Source organism: Marmota flaviventris, chromosome 19, assembly GCF_047511675.1.
Source record: "Marmota flaviventris isolate mMarFla1 chromosome 19, mMarFla1.hap1, whole genome shotgun sequence".
In the NCBI taxonomy this organism is placed as follows: Eukaryota; Metazoa; Chordata; class Mammalia; order Rodentia; family Sciuridae; genus Marmota; species Marmota flaviventris.
In genome coordinates, this window is record NC_092516.1 from 14,386,848 (window position 1) to 14,399,178 (window position 12,331).

Here is a 12,331-nt window from a genome sequence, read left to right on the forward strand (position 1 = left end):
AGCTTTTTCCTAGAGGCCCATGATAGAGGCTGACAGCTAATGCAGGGCAGACAGGAAGAGCTTGAAGAGGGACAGAAAAGATCTGTACAATAAAAGAATTCCTGCTTTCAACCACATCACCAACCTGGTCAGAAAAGTCAGGCCACTAAAACTTTCATTTCCTGATGCCCAATTCAAAAGTATTACATATTTATTCTGTGAAGATTAGAAAATGTAGACAAGAAAAAAAAAAAGAAAAAGGCTGGCGGGGGGGGGGGGGGAGGGAAGGAGGGAAGAAATGTAGAGAAGCATAAGGGAGAAAAAGAGTCAGTGGTCCCACCACTCCAGTTATATTTTAGAGTACCTAAATTCAGTCTTTAAAATAAGCACATATGGATGGCACACACATACACACATGTACATATTATGCACATTAAACCTTTAAACAAAACTGAAATCATACTGTTCATCCCATCTTGCAATCTTTTCCACCCAACACTTTTCATAAAAATTTTCCCCTCTCAAAATGTTTTTAAAAGAGCAGCAATTCAATGGTATTATTGGTATCACCACTAATGCTCCAGCTATTTCACATAACCCATAGACTATTTATACCCAACTATTCAATCTGTCAAAAATCTGGCACTGTACTCCAGAGGTGGAAAAAGAGATTGAGATTTTGTGTTAAAACATTTTTAATAGCCAGATAAGGCTTCCACTGAACACAAATATCATAATTTGTCGATTTAATCCCTTACTGTTTCTTGGACACTTAGCTTGCTTCCAACATCTCACTATTATAAATAATATCAGGATAATAAATAAATTTAGCATATTTATAATTACTTCCTGAGAATAAGTTCCTAGAAGAGAAAATAATGGATCAAAGATCATATATATATATAGAGACAGATATAGATATACACACACTCATACATATATATTTATATACACATGACTTTTTAAAAAGGAAGTTATTTTTTCTCACAGTTTATTGACAGTGTTTATTTCTCTTAATATCTTCTTATAATATCTGCCAACTAATTCAAGATCCTTAAATTTTTTTTTTTACCAAAAGCACTTAAGACAACATACTTAAGGAAAAATATCCAACTACCAAAGAAGGATATAAGATAGCTAAAGAAAAAAAAAATTCTTTCACAGTGAGTCCATTACTTTAAGAAAGTAATGCTAAATGATAGAATGGGATGGAAGAGGCTGAAAAGAGAATTCTCTTAAGAACGTCTTTCAAGTTTTATTTAATCTAAATTTCCTCAATATGTTTTTTCAAAAGACAAAGAGCTCTTCTTCCCCCATGCTCAACCTCAAAAAGAGAAAAAGACTCATCTGAAGGTTTGATGAGTAACTGTCCCCTTACCAAAGGTTTAGCCTCTGGCCCATGGGCTAGCCAGAACCAGAGAGAATTACATTCCCAGGGAGTAAAAGGTTCACTTGAATGGGAAACATGGAAGCCGTGAAATGGTTCATGGGCTGGACTTTTTTTATGTGCTTTCAAGCCAGACTTGTAGCAGAGTTGTGTCTTCCTCCCCAACAGCTTGGGTCTTGATCAGTGATCACCCAACTTCACCAGTAGGTCCCTGCCCCTCAGTCTTGGCAACAAGGCAGGGTGGGGTTCATAATAGAACATGTGACTAGGACCACAAAAACCTCATATGCTCCTGGCTTCAATGGAGATTGGATCGGGAATATGCAGGTGACCCAAGTTAGTCAAAGTGAATCGCAGCACTAAAAATACCAACCTCTTACCACAGCCACCAGGGAAAGTAACACTGCCTATCAAAGGTCAGTGTGAGGATTATATGGGCCCTCCTTACTACATGAGTCTCAGCTCTAATGCAGGTAGAACCCAGGAATGAAATCCCCAAATAGAAAGTAGCACCGAAGACAGAGAGAAACTGAATTCTCAAGGCATTATTTGTACCCCGAATCCAACTATACCTAGAGTAAGATAAAAGTCTGGACTTCAAAAATATGTGAGCCATAAACAAGTAAATTCCCTCTTGCACAGACCAGATGTTAGTTTTAGTCACAACTGAAAGTGTCCCTACCAAGCTATGTCACTCAGTTCTACTTCACAGAGCACAGAAAGGGAAAATCTAATACTCAGACTTTCTGATTCATGCTCCAGGACCAACTTGCTAGGCCACAATTTCACCCCAATATGTGAGAACCTTTAGCTGAACAACAGGACCAAAGATCCCTAGCTCACAAAAACTGTCAAATTCCATTACAACTCAAAGGATGTTAGTTAGAAGACTGTAGGACTAACAAGCCTGAAGAACCTTTCCAATTGCACATTTTCACAATCCTCCTGAAGTAGACATGCCCCAGGGTACTTACAGGTGTTCTGCTGTACTGTGGGCATATTTTCTATCCTGCTCATGTTCCCTAGGTGGAGCCTCCTCCCAACATTCAAGGCTATAAAGAAGAGCTTCTGGAAGTCTTTTCCCATGAAAAATAACAATCTTCCAGCTGAAATGGGTATTTGATCTAAACCACATCCTATGAAACAGACCAGAACTGACCAGAACTTGGCTACACTCTTGATTTCAATTACTATCACTGAAACAATCTCTTTTTGATTTTAAGTGCTAAGGAGCAAATTTAGAAAGTGTTCAAGTTTCTAAGACAGTGACAGGAAATGTTCATGTTTTGTGTCTTTATTGGAAATATATTCCCTGCAGGTTGAAACCTGAGGCTCTGCCTGTTTTGTTTTGTTTTTTGACAGTTACTTATTTTCACAAATGATTATATGGCATGAAGCCCCAGGATACATGTATAGAGATGAGCAGATAATTAAATCAAAATAGAACTCTACACCTTTTGCAAAGTAAGGCATCTGATGATCCCTACCAGTTCTTGCCCACTACCGACCACATGACCTGACAAAATTGCCACACCTCAGGGCCAATGCAGTGCTGTCTAATCCAACTCTGTCCTCACAGCTAGTCCCTATTTTAAGAAAAGCCAGTATGAGAAAATTCTAAAACAAAGCAAAAGCAATAGAGCCAATAAGATCTTTTGATACATATGAAAACCTCAGGATAGCTATGGGTCCCAGAATAAACTGTAAGTGCGCGCGCGCACGCGCGCGCACACACACACACACACACACACACACACACACACACATTTTGCATCCAAGAATGGGAGTCCACAGAATTACCAGCAACTCCCTGAACTGCCATCATTGTTTAGCATGTACTGCAACCACAATCAACCCCTTCACTCAAAATACTGCAGCTCCTTCAGCTGCAGAATGATGATGTTTGTATAATCTGACCCTCTTGGCTCTCCAGCACACACTTTAACCACCTTACACCTCAGTTTTCTCACCTGAAAACTGGCAAAAACAAAAGATCACTATGAAGAATAAATGGCTCCTTCCTATCTGAGGGGTCTCAGTTCAAATGCTGAGATGAATTTCCTGTCCGACCAATTTAAGTGTCATTTCACTCCACCCCAGGACAACACTGTTGTATTTCTTCACAAGACATGCCACTCTCTGAAATTCTTATTTGTTGACTTATTTATTGCCAGCTTCCACTACTCACAGGGATTTTGATCATGTGCACCTGAGTTATGTGGCACACAGCAAGTGTTTGCTAAGTATGTACTGAATGATGATCCCTGATACTGAGAACTCCCTCTGTACAAGGCACCTTAACTCATGATTGAATAAATGATCAACCTGACATGCTTGGCACTTTCCCTAGAACAGTTTCTCAACAAATGGTAGCTGTTTATACCAATTCTAATTAAATGCTGATGTTAACAAATACTCAACAGTAAAGGGGCTGAGTTTTAAGGATCAGAACTTCTCAAGAGTTGGTTCTCAAGATCCAATTTCTCCTAGACCTCTGCACTCCCAGCACCCTGCTAGCTTCAGGAAAGAGGGCGAATAAACTGTCTCATTGCTCCAATTATTCCTTCCCTTATCAGTTTCTTAGATAATGTGATAAAACATGGCTTCTCAGTTTCTCAGTCAGCAATATAAGGCTCCATCTCTCCCTGACACTTTACAAGTTGATTTTCACCTCCCACACAGCAAATGTCAGAATTTGAAGCTGAAATAGGGAGATGTTTAACCTGTCTCTTTCTGACCTGCACCTCGGCCTCTTGGGAAAAATTCATATTATTAATGGAAATCTCTCCTGCCTCCTCTTTTACCAAGGACGTAAGTCAAAAGGTTTACTGAGGCTACTTCCATGCAGCACTCTAGAAAGCCCCAGTGAAAACCTTTCGGGTACTGGTGTGAACAGTCTTTCCCATTTCAATAAACGAAGGCATCCTATCAAAGAGGTCTGGGATGCAAGAATAAAAACCAGTACTGTCTCTGAACACTGCATACTACTTATTTTAAATAGGGATTCAACTGTTTAAAACAGAAGGGCTCACAGTTTTACATTTCTTAAGATGTTACACCACTGTGTTATTTACAAAAACTCATTCAATGGCAGAAGAGCTTTGGATTCAGACAACTGAAGCATGTACCTTGGCAAAGAGGGTAAGAGTGTGGGCAATAAAGGTCTTTCATCTCTTGTAGAACCACCAGAGACAATGGGCATAGGATGGCAAGAAAAGACCAAGATCTAAAGTCCTAAACAGGGCTTTCAAAGCCAGAGGCACTTGCCAAGAAAGCAAAGAGCAAATTCCACCCCCGCTGGCTGGCAGGCCCACACACTCTGCTTACCCTGTGAAACAGCCAGCTCGTGCTCTCCCCACCCCCAGGCCCAGCTATGATATTTGGGGTAGAGAGAGAATAGCAACACTGGTGACTTTTATAGGAGCCTGCTTTATAAAAATAGAGCCTCCAATTTTAGGACTAAAATCAAAAAGAAAAATAGCCAGAATTAGAAGTTTGTTTTAACACAATACATTGAAAATTATAAGTTTAAGCGCTGGTAGCTGGGGATGGGGATCACACCACCACATGACTTCTTAGTGAGTCATAAAAAATAGTACAGGCTTGTTAACAGTGGATGTCCACCAACGCCAGGCTTAAGGAGTCCACTGTGTCAGGTGATGGAAAACCAAACTGACACCCCTTCCGCATTAGTTTCAGCAGTGGCAGGACTGACACAAATGAACTGCAGCAGCAACTACAACACAGAGCATTAATAGACCTTTCGGAGGCTGGTCAGAGGGAATGTTGATTATGTGACTCATTTTTTAGAAGTTAAATCAGTTAAAAGGAGAGAAAGAGAAAAACCTTCTAAACTATTAATAAATCACTAAAATATTTCTGAATTTCTAATGCCCATTCTTGATTAACACACCCTTGTGTCAAAGCAAAAGCCAAATGCAGGTATTTAACAGCAAGGTGCTACCCTTTAGTTATGAGAATCATTCTGGTGGAATTAGATGAGAACAACAAAATTCACCTTCAGGCCTAGATGGATACTGTCATGATAATAAAGACCTCCCGAAAGGGCTTGTGGGTACCAAATTACATAACAAATTCATTTGTGCCAGGCAACCAGGATTAACTCCTATTCACCCAGGTTTCAACTCAGTACTGCCAATGGGCTTATCAAAATGGAAGAGTCATTATCCACCACTGCTTAGCAAAAAGCACAGTCATCTTTCTCACTACAAATCGGTTTGCTGACATTAACTGCTCACTGCAAGAAGTCAAACTTAAAACAATCTTAAAAAACTGACGCTGTTTTCTTCCAGGCCAAAAAAATGTTTTTAAGAACCAGAAAAGAAAATGCTTCATTACTTTCTCCCTCAGTAAGTTTTTCTGACTGAATTTTTAAGTGTGCAATGACATTTTTTTTTATAAAACACTTTATTCTATTATATATTTAAGGTTTAAATGAATGACAATAGTATTTATTCGTAAGGAACACAAACATTCATGAGTCACAAGTAAACAAATATAACAAGGGAATAAAAGAAACAGGACATTACTGTAAGCTCCAAGAAGGGAAGAAGAGTGTAAGGCAATGTGAAGAAACACCTAAGAAACACTTTCTAAAGAATCAAATGAAAAATAACCACCTACCATGTACCTACATGCACATTATACATCCCTTTTTTTCCTATCACTAAGCTACAACCCAGCCCATGGTGTGTGTGTGTATGTGTGTGTGTGTGTGTGTGTGTGTATACATAGATACACATATGCTTTTGAGAGACACAGTCTCACTAAGTAGCTGAGGCTGAGGCTGGCCTTGAACTTGCAATTTTCCTGCCTCACACCCCCAAGCTGCTGGGATTATAGGTGTGCACCACTACAACAGATTACTCATCACTTTTACATAATAATATCCACAAATACTTCCCTAAGGTTTACTATGTACCAAACTATATTTTAAAAGCATTTTTGCACATACTAACTAATACAACAACCCAATAATCCATGCAAAGACCCCAGAGGGTAGATGTTATTTTCACCATTTTATAGATGAGGAAATTGAGGCATTAAGTGCGAATAATTTGCCTAAGGCGACACTGCTAAAAAGTGGCAAAGCTAAAATCTAACCCCACGTTCTACTCTTTCTTTTAAGGAAAATGCTTTCAAAGACATTTTTTTAAATGCAGGTTTTTAAACTGCCTCTTTCACAAAAAGCACACCACCGCAGGGTGGCATTCTGTATGTTTTGGTGCTCCATATCTTTCAGTTACTCAGAATGAGAGCTTGAACTAGACCAGCAGTTTTCAAACTGCAGCTACAACCTTCAGTGAGAAATACATTCTACATCCTGACCTAATATACCCATGTAAACACATGCATGACCTAATGAAGTTTCACACAATATTATTACTCCTGTGATGCACTCTGATTTATCATATTTCTTTTACATTTCATTTTTAAACTGGTTGGTATGACCCTCCAGTGACATATATGCATAGAATGAAAATCTCAAGACCAAATTTGAAGGTTTCCTCCAACCTCTTATGTGCCAGACACAATGCTGGACATTTTCCAGTCATGATAGCATTTAATCTCCACAGCTACCCTGGGAGGATGGTACTACTGTTATCTCTATTTTACAGATGAGGAAATGAGCTCGGAAATAAAGCAGCTTACACAAGTCCCTACTCTATGACAGAGTCAAGGGAGCTCAGCAAACACTCCATCAGCTCCCCAGTTTCCAAGTGTCCTTTCATTTACATGGGGAAATGTGTCTATTTCTGGCCAATGGGCTGTAGGCAGAAATGACTCAGTGACTACAGGCAGATGTGATATTATTTTGAGGCCCAGGCACAGATTTGTCACATGACATCTCACCCATCTTTCCCCCTTAGTGAGCTGAGCCAGTGACCCAAACTATACAAACGGTACCATATGAGATAGTGGAGCCTTCCTATGTCAGCCTGGGTTCCTGTGTGGTTGTATGGAGCAGAGCACTGCTCTGTCTACTGAGCCAAATGGAACAAATGAGTTTTCATCAGAATAAGCCAGGTTTTTAAGTTCTAACTCCTGAATATCTATCCTTCCCCATTCTACAGTGATTGATTTAGTTCAGGCCTCTGCTGTCTTTATTGTAATACCCTCACAAAAGGTTTAACTACTTCCAATCTCTCCACACAGCCACTGTAGTAAACACACACACACACACACACACACACAAATGTGGGCATGCCATGTCCCTACTCAAAATAAATTCCCCTTCATCTACAGAACAAAATCCAAACTCAACAAGGCATACAAGGCTCGTCTGGATTTGTCCTCAACTGCTGTCATTATTCTTCCCCTTTCATCTCAGGTATCTCAGGCACATTGCAACATCTGCCATTCCCCAAGACGTCAGGGCCTATCCTGTCACTATAGGGTTACATGCACCATCAGTACTGTTGGGAATATCTCTTCATTCCCTGTTCTCTAGTCTTGGTCCTTTGAGTCTAGCTCAGATTTTCTTCCTACAGGACTCCTTCCTGCTGACCAAGTGTCTCTATGCCTCTCAGCACCTTCTTTTATACAACTGATTTTTTTTATAGTATTGATTTTACAACCTTAATTGTTCTTGTTTCTGATGTTCCTAAAATACTATAAGGTCCTGAAGAACTAGAGGCGCTCCAATTTGTTGGAATGAAGAGCTGGCAGCATATAAATACATTTCTTCTTTCGAAAACACTACATATTTAAATCCTGGGGTCAAACTATGCGCGCTTCTCTACGAAGATCCTATGTAATCCTGAGAGGATTACATTTTGGAGGCCGAAATTTTCTAGCTTATAAGACTGGTTTTGAGTTTCAGAAGTCCCCTATGAATGATTCACATTCCATCTAGGAAAGCCAGTCCCTCATTCATATACTTCTAACTGGAAAACCACAAAATCTGGCTCTTTTTAAGGAGAAAATATCTTTTATCTGTTTAGAAATCTTGAGCAATGTTAAAAATGTGTTTCTAAAAATTTCTGCTCTTTTAAGCTGTTATGGCAATCGAAGCTCTTTTGCTTAAGCAGGTTTTGTCAGAAGTATTAATGCTGGAAAGCTTTAGAATTTTGTGTTGAGTGAATCAATTTCAGCACTGTATGCAAATAATAAATATGCAAATAAGGGGAGTGGCTTGGACCAAATTACTTACTGAGAACGAAAAAAAATCATTCCTTCCAAACAGGGGGAAAGGCAACTGGAAAGATTTTAACCTGTTGCATAACTTTTTATTAGCTCTTTTCGCTGGGTCAAGCAATAGTTGAGAACTATATACTTAGAAAAGCAAATGCTCTGATAGATTGAGCAACTTCAGTTCTTTGCCTAGGGAAGTTTTAAAGTTCGAATTAAAGATTAAATCTTCAATTAAGTGTTTCTTTTTTTTTTTTTAATTTGAATTTTCCAGGAAAGTTCAAGTTTCCAACATCCCCAAAACTCTTTATTTTAGAAGCAAAAAGATTCTAGATGAACTGAAAGTTTACTCTACCATAAGAAGATCATGATAAGTGGTCCTGGAAACAGCCTGGAAAGGTACTGAACGCTACCACCATGTTTGTACAACTTTCCTCTGAATTATGTATCATCTTTTTAACTGAGTGGTTTCATATGCTTATACTTTTATGGAGATTATACTACCATGGAGATAATTATTCGTATGACTGGGAAAGAATCATCTTCTTTCATGTGGCTCTCATCTCTAAAAACCCTACTGCTCAGCTGCCCACAAGAAAGCTTAACCAATACACATTGATCCAATGGCAATTTCCCAAGGAGAGAAGGAAATAAATAACCCCACTTTAAGGGCTTTACAAAACTTAGTCTGAAGAGCAAGGGTAAATGTCACAAACCACGCCCATTCCCTTTCAGAATTCATCCAGACTCATCAATCATTGTACTAAGGGAATGGATTATTTCAGAAACCTGATATATATCTGCCCTGAGTAAGGTGGTCTTGTGAGTTTTACATCCAAGGAGAGAGGTAAACTGGTTACAATTCAAATAAAATTGCTGCAGATGCATACCATGAAGTAGATCTTTCTGGGAATGAAGATTTTTAATCCGGCAAAACAGCCTTAAAACCTGAAGTGGTGTCCCACGCTGGTAATCCTGGAAGCTATTCCCGAGGCTGAGGGAAGAGGATGGCAAGTATGAGACCAGTCCCAACTTAGCAAGGCCATTTAGAGAGACCCTATCTCAAAAAAATTTTTTTTTAAAAAGGAATAGTCTGGGGTACAGCTCAGTGGTGCAGTTCTTACCAAGCATGCATAAGGCCCTGGTGTGTGTGTGCATGTACACGTGTGTATATATACATATATATATGAACGTATATGACCTTAGGTAAAAGACTTCCCCAATGTACCAGTAACACAAGTCATAGCCATTCTCAGAAGACAATTGTGAATGAAAAAAAAAATCAAAATTATATAAGGATTTGAAGCATGGAACACTAAATCCCACCTCAGCTGGGGAACATAAGAGGAGTTTCTCATTAGGAAATCATACAGAGGGCTGGGGGTGAAACTCAGTGGTAGAGCACCTTCCTAGCATGCTCAAGCCTGGGTTCCATCCTCAGCTCTGTCAAAAAAAAAAAGAAAGAAAGATTTCTTAAAGAAGAAATCTTATATATCTTATATTACACAAGTGAAGTAGAAGATAAACTTTATGTTACATCATTATCACCATTTTCCTCAATATTAAACTAATCCTGTAACATTTGGCACAGAAAGGAAATAGACTTGAAAACATCTTTATAGCAATTTTCAAAAATTATCATTTGAAATATTAAACAATTTATAACAGGGAGCAATAACAAATCCATGGTCCTTTATGCCGAGTAAATTTGGAATAAGATCACTTAAAAAACACATACCAACCACCAAATGTATATAGATGATGAGAGATGACAGTGGTAAGATACACAGAAAATATACAGGAACGATAGATAAAAAAGGCTTAAAAAAGCAGAAAAATCAAGAAACACAGACTACATCTGGAAGCAGCTTTCCCAACCTCTATTGCTCAATAGAGATTTCAGTTTTATTCTGGGGTTTTACTGAAAAAAGCACCTCCCACAATAGATGGTATCATTTTCACCACTACTAGTCTGCCTTCAAGACCTCCTCACTGCGTTAAATCATGAGCAACAGGAAAGAAAGTGAAACGAGATTTTTAAAAACTGTCTGCCTCAGTGTTTAACTTCACTTTAGGGCACATGTCACACTGTCCTTCTAAAACAGTTACCAGCAGTAAGTAATGTACAGGTTGGCTCTTGAGATGAGGCAGAGCCTCCGGCTTTCAGAGCCTTGAATCCATGCCCTGGGTTGTGTGCAAGAGAAGCAGTCAAGGGTTTTTCTTCTTCTTCCCCAACAGAGCAAGTCAGACCCTAACTTCTACCATAGGAGTCCCAACATCAAACAGTGAATGGAACTAAAGATCAATCCAGGTAGCAGAGAAACTGCTAACAGTGAAGGATACAATATTATTCATTTTTTATTGTTTTAAAAAAAGGGGGGCACAGGCTGGGGATGTGACTCAGTGGTAGAGTTCTTGCTTAGCATACACAAGGCCCAGTTTTGATGCCCAGTATTATACAACAGAAAAAAAAGGCAGCGCTATTAATGTTTATGACATTTTAAATTCTATACAACCTATGAATATTTTTCTATGAAAATAAAAATTTGTTAATTTGCTTGAGTTAGAAAAGTCTATAAGCCCACTCAAATTTGGACCTGCTGGACTGTGGCCATCACCACAAAGATTTAACATTAAGATCTGGCACTGCACTAGAATTAATGAGTCTTTAAATTTACAAACTTCAGCCATTCCTTACCACCTTTATGATTTACATGTCCATTTTCCATCCCAACTACTGTTCATGAGATTTTTTTTTTAAGCTTAAAAAAATTCTATCTACTTTAGCATTATTCTAAGCCTAAATATCCAGGTGGACACATGTGTCATATTCTAGTTATGTTTTCAGTAATACATATTAAAAACTAGAATAAATTAAAAGTAATCATCACATACCACCAAAAATCATCTTGTATACTGTCAATGACACAGAAATACACACCCTTGAGTGCTCATAAGAGCAGCTCATATACTGTAAGTGTAACCAAAGCCATAGAGTAACCAAAGCCACACTTCAAGAAATTTAGTCCTAAACCATTTGTCACAGTTAAAGGCTGGGTGCGATGGCACAAGCCTGTAATCCCAGAGGCTTGGGAGGCTGATGCAGGAGGATAACAAGTTCAAAGCCAGCCTCAGCAAAAAGCGAGGTGCTAAGCAACTCAGTGAGACCCTGTCTCTAAATAAAATACAAAATAGGACTGGGGACGTGGCTTAGTGGTCGAGTGCCCCTGACTTCAATCCCTGGTACCCTTCCCCTCCAAAAAAGTTCAGTTAATGAAACAAATTCAAAGAGGGGATATGACCTGCCCAAAGTCACACAGCAAATAATGGCAGAGCCCAGGCTAGACTCAAGGACTGCCCAGTGGTAATTGTACTTAAGTACTCTCCAGAGTACTTAACTGAGCTAACCAAGTTAGAGACCAGGCCTCAGTAGAGTTCACAACAAGTGAGACTAGTCAGTGAGCCCTCTGTGTGTGGATGTGGGCTTTTCACTTCTCCCAAGAAGCAAATTCATAACATGGCACTTACCAGCTGACTCTCTTGTCAAAGATTATCTGGATCTGCTAAAAGAAAACCTTGTTTCCTTCCAAAGTCTCATGTGGTTTTGCCCAACTCACTGAACTTTAAGGCATATGGCCAAAGATTAAAATGTCTCCTGGATCAGTTTCCCAATTTTTGATCCAACAGTATCCTGACCCCTTGTCCCATTGTTAGACTCATGCAGGCTCTATAGGGTTTCAAGAGGAAGATTTTCCATCTCTGGGTTTTAGGCCAGCTTTGGAAATAGGCTGGAAGTTTCCATTACAGAATCAC

General features: G+C 39.1%; 1 protein-coding gene across 1 annotated transcript in view; it reads right to left on the reverse strand.

Moving 5' to 3' along the window:
* The window catches only part of Dcun1d3 (defective in cullin neddylation 1 domain containing 3), a 37,046-nt gene that overhangs the window by 15,643 nt on the left and 9,072 nt on the right, over positions 1-12,331 (reverse strand). The window contains exon 2 of the mRNA XM_071605510.1: positions 9,409-9,512. The gene's annotated coding sequence lies outside the window, so the exon portion shown is untranslated. The remainder of the gene's footprint in view (positions 1-9,408; positions 9,513-12,331) is intronic.